The 17,181-nt window shown below is 34.4% G+C and overlaps 2 pseudogenes; both read right to left on the reverse strand.

Annotated features, from left to right (window-relative positions):
• Positions 1-172: 172 nt before the first annotated feature.
• On the reverse strand, positions 173-10,781 carry LOC123922402 (annotated as a pseudogene).
• A 2,480-nt stretch (positions 10,782-13,261) lies between these two features.
• Positions 13,262-16,166, reverse strand: LOC123920172 (annotated as a pseudogene).
• Between the last annotated feature and the right edge of the window lie 1,015 nt (positions 16,167-17,181).

The following is a 17,181-nucleotide window of genomic DNA, read 5'->3' on the forward strand; positions in this document are numbered from 1 at the left end:
ATTTTACGGTAAAGCTTGGTCTAGCACTCCTTCCCATAAACTCCTTAATTGACAACAAAAAGTAAAAAAGTTGTTCAGAAAGAAAAAAAACAAAAACAGAGCATAGCAGAGCAGAATTATGAACATTAATAATCATAACATTTCAAAGATAGTCCTTTACAAAGGCAGCAGTTCATGTAGCTGTTGTAAGTACATCAGAACTAAAGCTATCTCTATTTCGAATTGTAGCACTACCTTCACAAAGAAAGAACTTATTGGAATCCATATTTTTGGTAAAATAATGGATCTCATCACGGCCATCATCACGGTCACCCAAACACAAAAACAACATCCAAAGAGGTGTATTAGAATCATTTAGCAACTAAACAAGTTCATAGGGTCCAATCAATACAACTAAATAATCAAGATTCACTGATTTAGCACACTTTTGGATAATCAATACGTACAAACCATCCTTCAATTTAGGGACTTCGAGGGAAATATATTCAATTTAGGATCATTGAGGGACATGTATTCAATTTAGGGAATTCGAGGAATATATTCAATTTTGGGACATCAGAGGGACATAATTTAGGGTCTTTTCCATTTACATTTGAAGTTATGAATAAGCATTTACATTGAAATTGCATTCAAACCATCAATTTTAGGGACATCGAGGGACATAAACTCAATTTAGGGACATATATATTCAATTTAGGGACTTCGAGGAATATATTCAATTTCGAGACTTCAAGGAATACATTCAATTCCGAGACATCAAGCGACATATATACAATTTAGGGTCTTCTCGACTTACATTTAAAGTTATGAATAAGCATTCAGATTGAAATTGCATTAAAACCATCAATTTTGGGGAAACTGAGAGACATAAACTCAATTTAGGGACATCGAGTGACATCAACTCAATTTAGGGACATATATTCAATTTAGAGACTTCGAGGAATATATTCAATTTCGGGGCTTCGAGGAATACATTCAATTTCGGGACTTCGAGCGACATATATTCAATTTAGGGTCTTCTCCACTTACATTTGAAGTTATGAATAAGCATTCAGATTGAAATTGCATTCAAACCATCTCGACTTGTATTTCAAGTTATGAATAAAACATTCATATTCAATTTGCAGTTAGACCATAAAATCTTCCAATGTTCTACTTAGCAATGGTTGACATTTTTTTCATCATATAACATTGTAGGGAAGCAATGTTGTGGTGTGGGACTTGGATTGAGATCTCTTCGCTATTTAACTATTGGTTACTGTTATCTCTATTAGTGTCTACTCCTCAACAGTATTTGGTTTTCAAATCTATTACTATTACTATTGATCTGCACTGAATTTTGAAATGGCATCAAGGTTCATTGTGAAAAACAAAAGCTAGAATGGTCACTGATTTTAGAGAATATTCAAGATATCCAAAATAGATTAAACGTATTAGTATTATCTACATACAACAAAAAGCAATAAGACACACAAGTACACACTTCCAGCAGAGCAAAGTTCTTTATCCATAAGATAAACATTACCTTGACTAGAGCTACAAGTATCTGACCCAATATTTCTGATTGGCTAACTCCATGAGCAACTCCTCTATAATGATGATATAAGAGTCTCAACAATCTACAAGATAACAGCACCATCGAAATAATTGAAGTTTAGCAACTCACAAAATATGATTATCTAATAAAAGGAGTACATAGAATATAAAGCACAGGAGACCCTTACGACATACAAAAACAACTTATGGTTCAATTTCACATTTGTTTAGCTATGTAAAAATAGTGTAAATTCAAGGGTAATAATAGTTTTTTTTTTTCGGTTCTCGCTATCAATATCCGGTCTACTGTACCGCCTAATCTGGTTCGGGGTCAGTTCTTACATAAGAACTTGTAAGACTGTTAATGAGAGTTTATAGAACAACTTACGAAGTGTATATAAACTGTTTTCAAGTTGTTTCCATAAACTTTTCAAGATACCTTACGAAAACAACTTATAACTTATAACAAAATAGTTTGACTTTATTTTATCTTTTGTTACAGAAATAGCTTATCATTTTCTAATTTGTTTATCCAAACGTTAAGTTGAATATTAATTGACGATGTGCATAAATTAAGTTGATATTGTGATGAACACTTAGATTGACTAGAATGTAGGAAGTTATGGATGTGTTAGTTACCCAATCAACAAGAGAGAAACCTTCATCCTTTGGCTGGTTCATGGTGTTGTGCTTCCCACCAACTATTTCCAAGGCAACAACTCCAAAACTATAAACATCCACTTTGGCCATCAAATAACCATGCATTGCATATTCCGGAGCCATGTATCCACTGCAATATTGCAAATTCATATATTAACTTATGTGAAAATGTCTTTTAAATTCATATTATGTGGACTAAACTAAATTTGATGAGGCACTCTTTAATTCTTGGGTCTCATGCCACAATTACACTTAGAAAATGATAAATTCTGCTCAACAAATTAATATACGAAGACTCACTAAGTGCCGGCTACTCTAGTGGTTATGTGAGTATATCCGTCATCTTTAAGGTTGGCCAAACCAAAATCAGATATCTTTGGATTGAGATCGTTATCGAGTAACACATTAGTTGCCTTGATAACTCTGTGAACTATCTTTAGCCTCAGACTCTTCATGAAGGTAAGCCAAACCTCTAGCAATACCGATGCAAATTTTCTTCCTTGTCGACCAAGCCAATTTCAATTGTTCTTATTCTTTGGCTTCATTTTCAAATGTCATAGAAAATTACACAACATAATCATATGGCATATATAATAATTAAAAGAACTACAAAACATGACTACAAAGAAAAGAAATTTACCAAACAACAACCATATAGCTTAACTAGACAAGGGTGTTGCAAAGCAGGAATGAAACCAATCTCGTTTATAAATTTGTGATTCCCTTGTTTTGATTTAGAAGAAAGCTGCTTAACTGCAATTTGAGGAATTTATATTATATCTATTTATACGAGTGAAGTTGTAAAGAAGTAACAACGATTTCAAATAAAAGCGTAGATTGTCCTTAATACCTTGTAAACAGGATCAAACCCTCCTTCTCCAATCTTAAACTCAATATCGAAGCTGTTAGTTGCTGCTTTCATTTTTCGTAACGTAAATAACCCAGGTTGGAATCCAAACCTTTTAGCTCTGTTGAATGAAGTAAACAGAGATATCATCAAAACATTTAGCAGTTACAGATGAATCTAAATACAATGGCATCCTTGAATAAACAGTATTTGTTTAGACCACCAAAATATGATATTCGGTGATGGTAATTACTAATTTTCTCGAGTATAATTTAAGAAACAAAATATGATTAATTCTAACACACAATACCAGACAATATTTACCATTATGTTAACCATATAGTCATGTTAGTGTTCCAAAAACATAGTATGTGTCAGGGTTTCAAACTCTGGACCGCATCACGTGATGCAACTTCAATGTTGTGGTTGCGGCAATATCCACAATGGCATCAATCAAATAAATGCGTCGTGATTGTAAATACAGAAAAATCAGCATCATAACGCCACAAGCTCACAAATTAATTTTGTATATTCTTCTTACTTATATAAATATAATAGATTCAGTCATTTAGATAATTTTTTGTTTTTGGTGTTAACCCTCTGGTTCTCAGCGGAAGGGGGACCAGAATTCACAGTTTGGCCGCGAGGGAAATAAAGCCCGACCACAATCAGGTGTGAATCTTAGAAAATTTAACAAATTATAATATTTGGTGTGAATAAAAAGTAAATTCACACCAGAATGGCAAAAACGTAGTAGTGGCCACAATCGCGTTGGCATCCATGACCGCGATTTAAAATCCTGTTATGTGTTTAAAGGGGTTTCCAAAACATTGATAGTTCCTTCCCCTTCCTTTCACCTCTATTTTTTTTCCCTTAATGCAAAATCCAAATTGTGCATCAAAATTCTTGAGTGTTTTATAGTTAAAGTATCTTTGTAGTGCTTACCTCTTTCTAATAAACCTATCCGTCGTCGACATCTTCTCCACCAAGCAAAACCAAATACCATGAATATAACTAGTACACCAGCAACTACAACTGCAACAATAACCCTCACAGGTATGCTACTTCCCTTTTCCGTCGGGGGTGTAAAGTCTGCGTGATTATATTACAAGAGATTTTCATATCGATTAAATTAGAGGATGAAGATGATGGAACGAGAAGAACCATGAAGAACTATTACATACCAGGAATCCTGGATCAACCGATATAGCCGATATAAGAGGACCATATACTGAATCAAACGGGATTCCAGTTGTCCCTTTCCCAGCTCAATCAAGGCAAACCTCCAACGTATTACTAGTCACAATAGCAGTGAACTTCTTTATGATTGCCTTACCAACTCCACCGGCTTCTTTTGCAATATTGAAATCCTTCAGCACCAACCTATTCTGCAATACTTCAATCAAAACACAAATGGTTCATAATGATCAAAGGAAATTTGTATACTAAACATGTTACTTACAAAATTAAGATGATGAAACCACGCACCTGAATATAGATGTCAAATATACGCCTTCCAAGGCTGTTATATGTTTGATCATCGGTGAACATTATCTCTGCAAAATGGAGATTTACTGTGTAGTTTCCATTTCCCAGGCAAAATCCGTAATAAGTTGGAGAAAGAGGAGAAACGCGTGCATCCATATACAGCTCGGAATTTTCCATGGCAAGATTAGTTTTATTAGACCAGGTAGAGTAGTCCACAAGGCTATTATTTTTATCAAAGAAGTGACCAGTTTGATACGTGTCCAATTTGATGCAGTTTGCCAAAAGCTTGCAGATACAACTTCATTTGAGTCGTCATCATATGTCTGGTCTAGCAATCCAATTTGGAAGTAGTCCAGTAAAAAGATTTCCAGTTAAGTATCTAGATTAACAATAAGACGAGTCATAAATTAAGCAACATATATCAACGAAAATAGACTTGTACTTCGAGGAATACATTCAATTCCGGGCATCAAGCGACATATATTCAATTTAGGGTCTTCTCCACTTACATTTGAAGTTACGAATAAGCATATTCACTAGGAAATTGCATTCAAACCAACAATTTTAGGGACACCAAGGGACATAAACTCAATTTAGGGACATATACTTACCAAAATTTTTACCCACAACCATTCCACAAAGAAGGGAAATCCATTCTGTCTTTGAAAGCACACATTGACCATGTTCGTCACAGATGCATATTTCAATCCCAACTCTATTTAAATACAAAGCAAATTATGCATCGATATTACATTTGAATCTCCCCAGAGTCGGACTTTTCGAATTAACAGAAGCCAAATCTGTCTGTACCGCACCAGGCTCAGCCGCGGTAGCATGCAAAGCAACAGCCCGTATCAGACCTGAAGCAATCGTAGATTCTGCCTGCATCAGACCGGAAACAGAACACAATTTATGCGCTAAATTCCAACATTCAAGTAACTGATAAACACAATTTTTGACTGTAAAGTTTGAGTCTAGCACTTGTTCTCATATGTTGTTCCCATAAACTCCAAAATAAACAACAAAAAGTCAAAAAGTTGTTAAAAAAAAAAAAAGACAACAAAACAGAGCAGAATTATGAACATTAATAGTCCTGACAGTACAAAGATATTGCTTTACAATGGCAGCAGTGCATGCAGCTGAAAGTACATAAGAACTAAAGCGCTTTCTATTTCAAAGTGTAGCACAACCTGCACAACAAAAGAACTTATTGAAATCCATATTTTTTGTTAAATAATGAATCTCATCAGTCATCCAAACACAATATCCAAAGAGGTGTATTAGAATTATTTTAGCAACTAAACAAGTTCCGAGGGTCCAATCAATGCAACTAAATAATCAAGATTCACCGATTTAGCAAACTTTTGGATAATCAATGCATACAAACCATCCTTCAATTTAGGGACTTCGAGGGACATATATTCAATTTAGGATCATGGAGGGACATGTATCCAATTTAGGAACTTCGAGGAATATACTCAATTTTGGGACATCGAAGGACATATATTCAATTTAGTGTCTTCTCCACTTACATTTGAAGTTATGAATAAGCATTCACATTGAAATTGTATTTATACCAACAATTTTAGGGACATACCATCAATTTAGGGACATTGAGGGACATATACTTACCAAAACGTTTACCAACAACCACTCCACAAAGAAGGGCAATCCATTCTGTCCTTGAAAGCACATATTGACCAAGTAACTGATAAACACAATATTTTACGGTAAAGCTTGGTCTAGCACTCCTTCCCATAAACTCCATAATTGACAACAAAAAGTAAAAAAGTTGTTCAGAAAAAAGGAAAAAAAAAAAACAGAGCATAGCAGTACAGAATTATGAACATTAATAGTCCTAACATTTCAAAGATAGTCCTTTACAAAGGCAGCAGTTGCCGTAAGTACATCAGAACTAAAGTTATCTCTATTTCGAAGTGTAGCACTATCTGCACAACGAAAGAACTTATTGGAATCCATATTTTTGGTAAAATAATGTATCTCATCACGGTCATCATCACGGTCACCCAAACACAAAAACAACATCCAAAGAGGTGTATTAGAATCATTTAGCAACTAAACAAGTTCTTAGGGTCCAATCAATACAACTAAATAATCAAGATTCACTGATTTAGCACACTTTTGGATAATCAATACGTACAAACCATCCTTCAATTTAGGGACTTCGAGGGAAATATATTCAATTTAGGATCATTGAGGGACATGTATTCAATTTAGGGAATTCGAGGAATATATTCAATTTTGGGACATCGAGGGACATAATTTAGGGTCTTTTCCATTTACATTTGAAGTTATGAATAAGCATTCACATTGAAATTGCATTCAAACCATCAATTTTAGGGACATCGAGGGACATAAACTCATTTTAGGGACATATATAATCAATTTAGGGACTTCGAGGAATATATTCAATTCCGGGACATCAAGCGACATATATACAATTTAGGGTCTTCTCGACTTACATTTAAAGTTGAAATTGCACTAAACCATCAATTTTGGGGAAACTGAGGGACATAAACTCAATTTAGGGACATCGAGTGACATCAACTCAATTTAGGGACATATATTCAATTTAGCAACTTCGAGGAATATATTCAAATTCGGGACTTCGAGCGACTTATATACAATTTAGGGTCTTCTCGACTTACATTTGAAGTTATGAATAAGCATTCAGATTGAAATTGCATTCAAACCATCAATTTAAGGGAGACCGAGGGACATAAACTCAATTTAGGGACATTGAGGGACATGTACAATTTTGCATTGAAGGCACCAAGGCACAAAACCATCTTTCATTATCAAGGGTCATCTCGACTTGTATTTCAAGTTATGAATAAAACATTCATATTCAAATTGCATTTAGACCATAAAATCTTCCAATGTTCTACTTAGCAATGGTTGACATTTTTTTCATCATATAACATTGTAGGGAAGCAATGTTGTGGTGTGGGACTTGGATTGAGATCTCTTCGCTATTTAACTATTGGTTACTGTTATCTCTATTAGTGTCTACTCCTCAACAGTATTTGGTTTTCAAATCTATTACTATTACTATTGATCTGCACTGAATTTTGAAATGGCATCAAGGTGCATTGTGAAAAACAAAAGCTAGAATGGTCACTGATTTTAGAGAATATTCAAGATATCCAAAATAGATTAAACGTATTAGTATTATCTACATACAACAAAAAGCAATAAGACACACAAGTACACACTTCCAGCAGAGCAAAGTTCTTTATCCATAAGATAAACATTACCTTGACTAGAGCTACAAGTATCTGACCCAATATTTCTGATTGGCTAACTCCATGAGCAACTCCTCTATAATGATGATATAAGAGTCTCAACAATCTACAAGATAACAGCACCATCGAAATAATTGAAGTTTAGCAACTCACAAAATATGATTATCTAATAAAATGAGTACATAGAATATAAAGCACAAGAGACCCTTACGACATACAAAAACAACTGATGGTTCAATTTCACATTTGTTTAGCTATGTAAAAATAGTGTAAATTCAAGGGTATACAACTAAGTCATATTATAATCTTATATATGTATTGGTAGCAAGTTCCTTCATATTGAAGTGTATACCCTAAACACTAAACTCAAGATTTTGATATAACAATAGACTATGTTCCACTATCAACAAATGCCTAAAACAAAGTGAAAATCCAATTAATGCAAATTCATTGATTGAAAAGAAAATAAAAATTGATAGAAATTACAGTCTTTGTGGGAATGGAAAAAATATGGTAACGGTTTAACCCTAAATATGGAAAAAATATGGAAAAATTGATTATAACGGTTTAACCCTAAATTGAGCCTCCAATTTTTTCTCCCAAAAATTTAAACTTTTATAACTTCCAATAAGAGTTTGATAAAGGAGATGAGGGGTTGAGTCGGCAAGAAAGAGGAGGGCATCAGATGAAAAATATTTAATGAATTTATTGAATAATTCATCTTTATAAATTAAATCGCCACTGCCAATGGAAAAATACCAAAAAGAGGATGAAGAAAATATGCTAGTTATAATGTATTTGATTTTCAACTATACCTCTGAAGCAGGGTCATTACGGGGACATAAAGCTGCTACTGCTTCATTAAGAAGATCCATATGAAAGCATGATAGCGCAAACAAGTAGTGGGACTGAGCCATCTGCATTCTTTCACAAATTCATTAAACAACAATATAACAAATAAGCATGATATCTGAGAATATCTCGAAATAGCTTGCAGTAAACCCAATCTAGTCTACATTGCTATAAGATTGTATATTATCGAATATACCTTTTAGAAATTAAGTATAAAAAGAAAGAGCATTTTGATAAAAAATCACAAAATAATACAATTACTAAATCTTGAAAAAGTAAAGGAAAAAAAAAACACACACACAACGATGTTAAGCAATAATGATTAGAGTTGTGAAAGGGGGAAAATGAAATTGTGGAACATGCGGCGGACGGGCGGAGACAGCTGGAAAGAGCGGCAGCAAAACCCTTCATCTTCTCTCGCTTAGAAATCCTATTCCATCTCTTGTTCAGATTGAAATAAGAAAAATCAGTTGGTTCATCACAGCTAGTAAAATGAAGCTAAAAGTGCAGGTTCATCCACAATAATGGTTGTAAGTAGCTGAAGCAGAAAAATAGTACACAAATATGAAAGATTCTCAGATTCTTAATAACAATATCGTGTAAGAGAATTATATTGTATAAATGGTCATATACATTGACCCAAAATAACTTTGTACATTGTGTCAAAACTGTACATAGAAAACTACAGAACTAGAAAACAAAAATAAATAGTATATCCAAAGGACCCAAGAAAAAACAATTCCAACTTAAAGTTAAAAAACTTAAGAATTACATAAAAATCAAGAAACAGGCACACAATCTATTGTATCCCATCTAGTCTTTGCAACAACAAAAGCAATTCATGTTGCACTCTTACTAACAAATGAAACACTATGTCACCAGACTACAAGCTAACCTTGCACAATTGGCATCTAAAAGGAATCTTTATTCGATGTGTAAGATTAAGAAACCACAAAACCAGTAGAATCTTTATTCTATTGGTTAAGAAATGAGTGGATTGATAAATCTCATTTATATAGAGTAAGTGTTTTTATGTTAAGGGGTAACATCGCTTATATAGACAGTGAGTAACTAATTCCTAACTGCTTACAATTTTAACACACAACAAATAATGCATTACTCTAAATTAATCCACATACAAATTCAAACCTCACCATTGCACAAGACAAGATTAGGACTGCTATAAGATACACAATCAAATTGCAAACTAATAGTTTCAATTTTTTTGAACTTACCTATATAGCATCGAACCTGGTAGAAGAGAGGAAGCAACAAACAGGTAGAAAAACCTGGGTTACAAGATTGATTGATTTAGAACTGTAGCGAGTGAAATGATGGTATACTTGAGGGTAGATCATGAAGCCGAGTTTGATTCCATTCCGTAATCAACAAAGAGGCACATCAACAAGAGTGAAACCAAGAACCAATTACACCACCGACAGCATTGTTGACCAAAACCCTAGGGAACCAGTACAATTATCAGCCCACATTCTGACACAATCTAGGCAAAGATCTACGAAATCTTTGCAAACTAAAGCACAGTGAAACAATGAAGAATGAATGAAAAGCAAGAAATTGAAATTACGGGTTAGGGTTAGGTTTAGGATTCAAAGGTGAAAACAAAGAAGAATTTCAAGATTTGGCAATATAAAAATCAAAGAAAACAAAGAAATTGAATATATGACAAACCCTAAGATAATAAATTTCATCAAGATTGGGGGGAAATTGCGACGATGACTAACCTGAAACAACAACGTGAAGACGGCGTATGAAAGAGTGAGCGAGGACAATGAGATTGAATTCGTACAGGATTCGCCTTTCTCAGTCCTTAGTTGCAAAAATGTGATTTTTGTTTTAGGGTTTCAACGAGTTTAAAATCGTAGACGGAAGGAGAGGTTTTGGGTTGTAGGGTTTCAAAGAGTTGGTGAGTGACGATGGTGAGTATCGTGTAACAATAGCAAGAAGAAGAATTTCAGGTGGTTGAAGGATGGTGTGAACGAGTGACGGTTATGGTGTGAGGGTGAGTGATGATGGTGAGAAGAACTGAGAAGAAGGGTTTGCGGGAGCCACGATGAACTGAGTTGAATGAATCCCAGGAAAAGGAACCGAGGCGAAATAAAATTTGATTTAGAGTGTTGTAGTTGTAGTTGTAGTGGTATTTTGTTTTACTAATTTAATTTAATTTTGAGAAACCAAACAGTCAAGTGAAAAGTTTGATTTCGGAAAATATTGCAGTGGAGGAAAGTTAAAGGACGGAGTAAAAAATTTAGTAAAATGTTTCTACCAAAAAAAGATAATAGTAATGTCATGAAATTAGATTAGTTACTAGTGAAATCATATTATGCGTAGGAGTTTGAACTCGGATATTCTACTTATTCACTTTTAAAGTAGTATTTTTAGTATTGCTACTTGACAAAAAAATATATATAATATAATAGCAATAAATATTGCATTATGAAAATATTTTTTTATTAAAAAATAGCGACAAATTTTGTGGTCGTTAATTTTCAATCTCTAAATCGGTCTCTAAATGATTCACTAAAAAATAACAACCATTTAGTGACCAAAATATTTTTTATTTTAAAGTTCGACATATTGATTTCTATTTTACGGTAAAAAAAAAAAAGTTTCTAATTCAATCTGTAAAGTGACCAAAACAATTTTGTATCGAAATCTGTCACCAAAATAAAATTTAGTGAGCCTTCTCTATTTCCGCGACCAAAGAAGGGTAACCGAAATCGAGCATTGTCGTGTCCTTCTGTCTGCTCAAACGGAACCGTGAGGTACACAGTACACTGGAATGAAACTTCAAAACGACAGCAATGTGAGAACAATGTTCTCTATTTTCTCTCGGTATATGACGAATGGGTGCTCTCAGTGCAGTTTGGTTCGATTTTAAGCATAAAAGTCATTCTAACCACGAGATAAAAATGCATGCGGTTCGATTTGGTTCGGTTGGTTTTTAAAAAGTCATCCAAATCAAATCAATGCGGTTAGAGTTTGTTCGGTTTATCACGATATAAAAAATATGACAATATTTTCAACTTGTTACAAAATAAACATAGGAAATTTTAATTATCTTATTGTTTACATCACACAATATGCATATACAGAAATTACATATATATAATAACTTATTTTTAACACCAACATTATAATTCTCAATCGCGTGAAATGATATGTTTTGACAGGCTATTGTTTTATGGACTCAATTTGGGATGATTGCAAATAGTTGATAGAGTTAAGTTAAGTATTGCGGTTTGATTTGACTTGGTTCGGTTTTCTGAAATGAAAACTGCAAACCAAACCAAACCGTGCAGTTTGAAAGAAAAAAAGATCCGTGCGGTTAAAATTAAATGCGGTTTTTTGCGGTTTCAGTTTGGATTGGTTCGATTTGCGGTTTTACTTTTGGATTGGTTCAGATAAGATTACCCCTAACAAAATCGCAAGGTGAAAGAAGGGCGACTGAGTAAGCATGACAAAACGACCACATTTTTACACTGCATAACCCCAAACTGGCGTGGAAAATATTTTAGTCATTTAACGGGACACGTGAGAAATGTTAGAAGGCGAAAAATAAAAATACTCAATTTCACTTGCCAAATGAATGGTATCAAACTTGTGTATATTTAAACAAGAATTATGCTTGATGTTAAGACACAGTCAAAACCCAGCGAATGAGTGTTGGATTTCCATTGTTTCTTAAAAACAGAACAAGTACAAGAGACAGTAGAGGGGGATATTACACATTTGCTGGTTTTTCGGCGTACCAAATAACACTATTTTTATTTTATATTTTATATTTTATATTAACCATTTGGTTTCCGGATAAGAGTGTTCCGTAATTCAGAATTTGGTCGTGAAGTAAAATTTGACAAAAAAATGTTCCCACTATAAATCGAACTTGGATTCTCCCGAACAATTCGTCGTAGAAAAAACGCGTTAACCATTTGAGTCCAATATATTGATTCAAATAACACTATTTTTTATTTTTATTTTTTATATATAACAAAAAATAGCACTACTCTTTTTTTTTTTGTCGATAGACGAAATGACAAGTCATTGAAAACAAATAGCACCACTCTTTAAACAACCATAATTAGACATTTGAAATTTCATTAATATTTAAAAGACCAACTCATTAAATTTCAAAATGATGAAACGTAATCAAATAAACATGAAAAAGCCAAAAGTTAAAATGAAAAACAAGACATATAATTGCATTATTTTGCCAACATTAGTCTAAAATAATCAAAAGCCAAAAGTTGGCCATATTTTCGAGTAACAAAAGGTTCATATATAATCTCAAAAAAATTAAGAGTTCACAACTTATCTCAAAGATAACAATAAGATGTTTTCTCTTCGGGCCCCCCGTGTTTCTTTTATACCCCCTGAATTTCCAATTTTGCCTTTGCAAAAAACTTCGGTTTATAGAAACCGAAGTTTTTTTTTGCCTTGAAAACAAATTTCGGTTTATAAAAACCGAATTTTACTCTGAATTTGTACTAAAATAAATTCGGTTTCTGCGAACCGAAATTTTTATCAAGGGCAAAATTAGAATATTTGGGGGTATAAAAGAAACACAGGGGGCCGAAGAGAAAACATCTAACAATAATATGGAAACAGTGATATGTGGACAAGTGTGAAATAAGGGGAAGCCCAATAAAGACATCTAATTGATGTTTTGCATCCAATATAGACTGGAGATGCCATCATAAAAATAGGCTGCCAAAAAACAGAAATAATCCTTATATTGAGAGATCATTTCACGGTCAAAATTTTGATGATTGATGCAGTACCCACACGATGCAGAACCACGACAGAATCCCCATTAACGCAGAGTCCCTTTCCCTTTGCACATTGAAGTGCAAATTCTATTGCATCTTCTGTTGTTTCTGCATGAGAAGCTCTAGCAGAAGCTGCACTTAATATTGGAACCAATCAAAGGCATCAGTGGTAAGCTCGGGTACGACAACAGAAAGGATTGGCATGCCTGGCCTATATTTAGCCACCAACTTTGCTGTAGTCCCTCCTCGAGTTAAAACCAATATGAGAGCTGCTCTCGCGGAAAATGTTGTTCTTACAGCAGAAGAAGCTAGACTCTCCAATGGGCTCATTGGTACTGGTGAGTGCTCCATTATCCTTTTAAATACATCGCCATAGTCAATGGTGCTCTTAGCTTCAACACATATTTTAGCCATGGTTCGAACAGCAAGTTCCGGATAAGCTCCAGCAGCAGTTTCACCACTAAGCATGACACAGTCTGTGCCATCAAGAACTGCATTCGCAACATCAGTAGCTTCAGCTCTGGTTGGTCTGGGAGATTTGATCATTGACTCCAACATCTGGGTCGCAATAACAACTGGTTTTCCATGGATATTGCACTTATAGATCATCACTTTCTGTGCAAGAAATATCTTCTCTATTGGAATTTCCATTCCAAGGTCACCACGTGCCACCATAAATGCATCTCCTTCTTGGTTTTCAACCTGCCACATACATTTATAAGTAACAGAGGAAAAACAACTAGAAATAAGTAATTAAACATAACACATATGAGAGATAGAAAATATCGCTAGGTACTAAAAACATAGATCCTTTAAAGAACATCCTGAATTTTGTTAGATGATGCCCAATAACACACATTAATGTGGATTCAATAAGCATCCCTATGATATCATGTCTGATTCACAACTCTTCAATATATTTTTAAAACATCATAACAATCACTTTTCATTATCATGAAATAAAACCACAAAACCACAAAATACCATACCTTTGACATGAGAAGTATGTTTTTAGCATGTTTCCCCAGCAACTTGCGAACTTGCACCAGATCAGAACCTTTTCGAACAAAAGAAAGCGCAATCATGTCAATTTTAATGGGAACTCCCCATATTCCATGATATCTTCCTTGTCTTTCTCAGTCAAAGTTGGTAGATCAACTACGACTCCAGGAAGATTAACATTCTTTCTCTCGCCAAGCATGACAGAGTTCTCACAACGGCATCGGACCAAACCAGCTGCTTTATCACATGATAAAACTGTAAATGATATGGTTCCATCTGCGCAGAGTATGACACTACCAGGCTTCACATCCTCAGCCAACTTTTTGTAGCTCATCCAGATCGTATTCTCATCACCCTTTATGTTATAGTCCGTCGAAATAGTTATTTCATGACCTTGTTTCAGTTGGATAGGCTTGGCATCCTTGAGAAATCCAGTTCGAATCTCAGGCCCCTACAGCAATTTAAGTAGATACATAAATGAAAGATGCAAAATGAAAGAACATGACAATTCATGTTTCACTTTATGGAGTTCATTATAGCAAACATAGGAAACATGACATGCCCAAACAATTAAGTCATAAATGTTCTTGAACTATTCTTCAGGACTATGGAACACTTAATTTTAACTTTATTAACGTAAATCCCCCACCAACACTCATACACCCACCACCCCACATTCCCCTTCCCTCCCGTCATAAAAAAACCAACCGTCCACTCCAAACCCCAAAATCTGAAAAATAAAAACCAGAGACCTCTCCACTCCCCATCGTTTGCCTCTGATTGAAGCCACTACATACAGAGCAAAAAAGAAACTTGTGAAGAGATAGTTACGACGGTGGTTGTGGAAGTGATATCCTCTTCGTCTATTTTTGTAGATTTACCCTCTTTTTTTTCTTATTGAACCTCCATTTCTTTCTATTGAAATTTATGTTTTCATTTTCCAATTTTTTCCCCTCTTCTTCTATCAATATTTGTTGACTTTTGAGCAAACTTTTATTATTTTTTAATGATAAGCGACGCAGTTCCAATGCTGGAAGAGTTAAGAGACCACAAAGAAAAATAAGCAACACAAAGCTCCACATAGATAAGCGACAACAAGCTCCAATGCTGGAAGAGTTAAGACGCCAAATCACCTCTAAGAAACCCCTTAAGAGACCAGCGTTGGACATGCTCTAAGTGTGTAAACACTATCAAATTGTTCTTCAACTTCATGAATTTTTTATGATCCCCATTATATAAAGAGCCTTAACTAAAATTTGATCTTTTCCATACATGAAAGATTATATAAAGTCAAAATCAACTTGCTCTCATTTTTCGCTTAATTAATTAATTCATATAAATAACAGATTAACCTCACACAAACACACTATTCAAAATCAAATAAAAAGCATTCAAAATTGAAAAAGGAAGCGTACCTTAGTATCAAGCTTAACGGCGCAGAGAATGCCGGTGTTTTCCATAGCGGCTCTAACATTATTGAGGGTTTCCTGATGGTATTCGTGGGAACCATGAGAGAAGTTGAAACGAGCAACATTCATTCCTGCTCGCAAAAGCTTCTCAACCATTGGCACAGACCTCGATGCAGGTCCAAGGGTGCACACGATCTTCGTTTTGGGCTTCGTTTCTGCTACAATCGTCGCCATTTTTAGATCCAAGACTTTCTTTCTTCTGCCTGTGTTGTGTGTTCTGTTTATTTATGGTTTACGTCAATCTCAAATAAACGAAAGACGCTGCTTATATACGTGTGTTCTTTCTGATTTTTAATTTTTATTTTGAAAAACAACTTGGTTTTTAAGTTTTGATCTAGACCATTAAAATTGTTGATTGTCGCCACATGGGCAGCATCTACTGGAATAAATGGAGCATAAAAAGTGGTTTTATCACAATCTTCTTCCTCTCTTCGTTTCGCATGGTTCCATTTCTTGGCGAGATTCTGTTGCAGTTCTGATTTGCATTTTCAAACCATCGGTTCGTATTATATATTCACCGCTATTTACATTTCTTGCGTTTTTTATTTCTTTGATTTCCCCAATTTGTTTTTTCCATTTGAGTTCTATCAACTTCCAATTCATGTGAGAGAAACTCAATCTTAGGGTTTTCTTCCCTTCGTCCTTTGTACTCAAAAACCCTAAGTAACCAAAATTTTATGAATTTATTGTTTCTGATCGATCGAGTAACGGAATTTGATCAATCAAGAGTAATCATATATTGCTTGACTAGTTGTGTAATTAGGAGGTACAATGCTCATTGTTGTTACAGTGTGATAGTTTCTGAGGAAGGGAAATTAAGTGTCAACTTCATTTGCATATGATTAAAATAACATTCTGGGGTCGATAATTTAGTTTCATTGTATTTTCTTACATAATTTCATGTTCGTTAGGTTTCTTTTGATTTCTGGTTACCCACATTTGGTAGCAATAGGTGTTAGCAATTTTGTAAAACCTAACCTTCAACATTTGGGTGCCATGTTCTTTTTGTTATGAACAATTAAATGCTATACGTATTGAAAAACAATCTTATCTGAGTGCCATAATGAATCTGGTGGAATATCACTTTCTTCCAACAGGTGTGTTAGATTTGCATCAGAGGTTGCAGGGGTTCAGGATCTTGGCATTTTAGCTCGTGGCAGTGGAGAAAAGATTGGAGCATATTTTGAAAAACTCATGACAAGTGAACTCTCTGGAAATATGATAGATATTTGTCATGTAGCAGCCCTCACATCAAAACCTTTTGCATTTAATAA

Source organism: Trifolium pratense, linkage group LG4 (genome assembly GCF_020283565.1).
Source record: "Trifolium pratense cultivar HEN17-A07 linkage group LG4, ARS_RC_1.1, whole genome shotgun sequence".
Taxonomy (NCBI): domain Eukaryota; kingdom Viridiplantae; phylum Streptophyta; class Magnoliopsida; order Fabales; family Fabaceae; genus Trifolium; species Trifolium pratense.